General features: G+C 41.5%; 1 pseudogene; it reads left to right on the forward strand.

Annotated features, from left to right (window-relative positions):
- The first annotated feature begins 649 nt into the window (after window positions 1–649).
- Window positions 650–4,278, forward strand: LOC129808585 (nucleolysin TIAR-like; annotated as a pseudogene).
- The last annotated feature ends 361 nt before the right edge of the window (window positions 4,279–4,639 follow it).

Here is a 4,639-nt window from a genome sequence, read left to right on the forward strand (position 1 = left end):
CTGGACCGAGAAGTATCAGACGCTCTATCAGCCTGGACAGAAACTGAAACAACTTCACCTATGCTTTCTATTACCGTTTGAGATCTTATCTCAGCATTCATTTGGTGCTCCATAAGCGTGGAGAGGGCTCTTTCAATTCTGGACAGATCAAAATTTGCGGAAGCAGGCGGATTCGACATGGTAGGATAGGACTTTCGCATAGGCGATGGAATAAACCGAGCACCTTCTTCCTCATCACTTTCGACTCCCACCTCGTCTTTGCGATCGAGAACATTCTTCAAAAAAGTTTCAACAGCTATCAAACGATCTACAAATCTCTTATAATCCTCATTCTCTTGAATTTCATCTACTCCTGACTTAAGCAGCTCTTCATGGTTGATTTCAAATTGAGCTCTAATACCTTCAAGAGTACTGAGTTTAGTGTAGATGTCCGTAGCAGTAAAGGAAGCCTCATCCTGACCGACTTTTCTAATATAATTTTCTAATCGAGTTAAGTGCCCTTTAAGCGTATTTCGTTTACCAAGAAGAGTCATTTTGAGGACAAAAATTGGGAGATTATAGATGGGATTTGTTCAAGCTAATATCCAAAGCACTCCCACAAATACCGTTCCTTAGTGGCAAATTAGCGGGACTGTATTCTGACTTTATTAGGTTCAATACGATAATGGGCAATGAATCGTCACAATTGGACGTCAAGGGCGGAGAAGGACCATAAAAAATGTAGGGTACTTCCACAAACCTGTATGTGTGAGTGATGGCGTGAATGAGAATGGGGGCTCTAGCTGGCACTGCAAGCACCTCTGGACGAACCTGTATGTGTGAGTGATGGCGTGAATGAGAATGTGGGCTCCGGCCGTTATGCGGCTTGAAGGGCGATAAAAAATCGCCGCAAAGTGGTCTGTTCAGCTACTCTAGAGTTTTTCCAATGTTCTGGATCACTCTACCACGGTTTTGGAAAGCCTGGAGGCACTAACATCGAAGATCTGCCTGCACACGTGCATCCACGTGGGTTGCCAAGTCTTTCTTCACTCACGATACCTCAGTCAGTTAAATTGAATGTTTTTCACTAGCTTCGGGGAACTCCTTGTCACTTCTACTGGAGAAAAATGCACTTTCACTTGAGACTAAAACTATTATCAGGGCTGAAATTCCCTTTTTTGGTGGAGACACGTGTCTGAATGGAAAATTTGATATGGTGTCACTTTGAATGTCTTTCGGAAACTGGACTTTTTTCGCATCGCATCTCTCCTTATCATGGCCAAAGCTTAGAGAGGGGGGAAAATGATGCTGACAAAATCCGCTGACAACAAATCCCGCTGCAACCACTAAATGTTTTCGACGAGTTTAAATTGAATTTATACTGGCTGCTTTTTTAAACTGTCGAAATTCATATTTGCGTTAACAAGTATGTTTGGGCGAAATGTTCATCTGGACTAGTTCTAAAACATATCCGAAAATCACTGAAAAAGCTTCGAACAATTTTGAGGAAAATCAAAAAACATTTTTTTTCTTAGGGAATATTACTAAAAAGGGGATGTAAAATTGTTCTAAAATCGGTTATTAACCCGTTCATTACCGATGAAGACCTATGCAGACTGGTTCGAAATTACAATATCTTTCCAAAACAAAACCCAAATTCAACCAAATCGGTTATATAATCGGTTAACCAATGGGCCCTCCAAAGTAGTTGACCTTTGACCTTCAATAATTCAAAATGGCGAATTTTCCGGTCACAGGTATGTTTGGGCGAAATGTTCGCCTGGACTAGCTCTAAAACATATCCACAAATCATTGAAAACGCTTGGGCTAATTTTGAGAAAAATCGAAAAACATTTTTCTTAGGGAATATTATTAAAAAGGGGATGTAAAATTATTCTAAAATCGGTTATTAATTGATTCATTACCGATTGTGACCGATGCAGACGGGTTCGAAATTACGATATCTTTCCAAAAAATCCAAATTAAACTAAATCGGTTGAAAAACGGATCTTTCAAAGTGATTGAACTTTGACCTTCAATAATTCAAAATGGCGAATTTTCCGGTCATAGATATGTTTGGACGAAATGTTCACCAGGACTAGCTCTAAGACATATCCAAGAATAATTGAAAAAGCTTGGGCCAATTTTTTGAAAAATTGGAAAAACCACATTTTTGACCTCTTTTTGAGGAATAGGGAACGTATGAAAGGGGAGGGGTGAAAAATAAAGAGGTTGGGTACGGAATAATGTCATTTGAAGAAAGGTCACCGAAGACCGGAAGTCGATATCTCTTACCGTTTAAGCTCCAGAACAGTGCAAAGTTGAAAAAAAGTCGATTATATAACTGCTCTCTCTTTAAGTTCGAGCAGTAAAATGGTGCCTCACCACAAACAACCTAGGAAGAGAATTTTTTTGACTGGAAAAAAAATGTAGTCATAATTTTTTAAAATAAAAAAAATAAAAGAACTTTTCTTTAAAAAATGTTTTAAAAAAAATCTGAAATAGAAAAGGATTTTTTGTGATCAAAATGTGTCTTTTTCATTTAGGATATTCCGGTAAAATTTATGAAAAAGTATTTTTCAAGTATTTTTCATGAGAAAATACTTTTTTTTCTTCAATCAATCATTTTCATCATTTTCAATCATTTTCATCAATCTTCAATCAATCAATTACTAAACTTGGCAATGTCAGATGTCATGTCATAGACGCCTGGTGATCTTTAAGTGGGAATTTCTTGCAAAAATAGGTGTAAATAGGTGCTGAAAAGTGCTCAATTGGATGCCCAAGGTGTTGAACAAGTGGGTGGTATAGTTATTTGTGTGTCAGAGGCAATTCCCAGTGCGCTGTGAGAGGATCTTTCTGGACACTTTTTGGGTGCGTTTCTCCAGTGGAGAGTGAGACAGTGTATGTGTGTGTTGGAGTCGGCGAAAGCACGGGCATACTTTTTTTGCCATTTCCTCACGCAATTCTCGTGCTAAATTGGTGTTATCCTCCCCCATCCCGGAACTCTGTGTCATCTCCCCACAAGTGGTGGTACTGCAGCTGGTGCATCTGCAGCCCAGAGTTGGAGAAGCTTTTTGGGTGAGTGAGTGAGCTTTGGAGGTTTTTTTTTGTACGTGGAAAAGGAAGATGGACGAGTCACAGCCCAAGACCCTGTATGTGGGCAACTTGGACAATTCTGTGTCTGAGGAATTGCTATGGTCGCTCTTTGCACAGATTGACATGGTGAAAAATTGCAAGATAATTAGGGAACCTGGCAGTGATCCCTATGCATTCATTTAATTTACCAATCATCAGTCAACGTACACAGCACTGACCGCCATGAATAAGAGACTCTTCCTGGACAAGGAGATGAAAGTTAATTGGGCCACGAGTCCGAGAAATCAGCCAAAAGCTGACACTAGTTCCCACCATCACATTTTCATTGGTGATTTGAGTCCGGAAATTGAGACAGAGACCCTGAGGGAAGCTTTTGCACCCTTTGGAGATATTTCCAATTGTCGCATTGTGCGCGATCCGCAAACACTGAAATCCAAGAGATATGCCTTTGTGTCGTTCGTGAAGAAGGCTGAAGCTCAGAATGCCATTCAGTCGATGAATGGACAGTGGCTGGGCTCTAGGTCAATTCGTACCAACTGGAGCACCCGCAAACCACCACCACCGCGTGAAACGAGCAAGGGTATCAACGGTGGTAAGCCATCGTACGCAGAGATTTACAATCAGATTAGTCCAACAAATGCCACGGTGTACTGTGGAGGCTTTGCAGCCAATTTGATCAGCGAGGAGCTGGTGCACAAGCACTTTGGCCAATTTGGAGCTATTCAGGATGTCAGGGTGTTCAAGGATACATGCTATGCCTTCATCAAATTCACCACAAAGGAAGTCGCAACGCATGCCATCGCAGTCACTCACAACACCCTCATGTGCTTCTGAGTCAAGGAGAATGGTGGAGATACCACGAGCAATGCCCAGCCATCAAACCAGAGTCAAACGGTACAGCCACAGGGAGCACAGTATCTCTATTCCTATCAGCAAATGGGCTACTGGTACCAGCAGGGATATCCTGCGGCACAGATGCCAGCGCAGTACATGCAACAGGGCTACTATCCCTATGCCTACACGAGTCCACAGCAAGGAGCCGGAGCATATCGCATGGTCCAGCCGGCCAATACGATGTATATGGGAGTCCCCACGGTACAGAGTGTGACGGCCACCAATGGGGCCGCTGCCAATCAGCTTCAAATCATGTATACGGCGATGCCACAGTATCAAACACAATCACAATCACGGGCTTTTTAAGAGTTTTTTTTCCTTGAAGTTACTAATTTGGCCAAAACCATGGCAAACTGGATTGTCTTGATGAACACTGTACTCCTAGTGTTCAAGGAATCTTCCTGGTAATCCCTTGAACAGTCAGTGTCACAATATTTTAAGTGGTATTTGGCACAAATAAACCTGTCCACATATTTATTCACACACAATACAATTGCACAATATGGGGCGCTTGCAGAATACTCTAAAATATTGCAAAATATGTTATAATTCATCAGATATAAGATGAAATGTCCAGGAGCAAGATGTCCCACCTGCATTTCACAAAGAAAAACAATGTCCCAACTACATTTCGCTGCAGGTTTGGGACGAAAACACTGTTATCCTT

Source organism: Phlebotomus papatasi, chromosome 4, assembly GCF_024763615.1.
Source record: "Phlebotomus papatasi isolate M1 chromosome 4, Ppap_2.1, whole genome shotgun sequence".
Lineage (NCBI taxonomy): Eukaryota > Metazoa > Arthropoda > Insecta > Diptera > Psychodidae > Phlebotomus > Phlebotomus papatasi.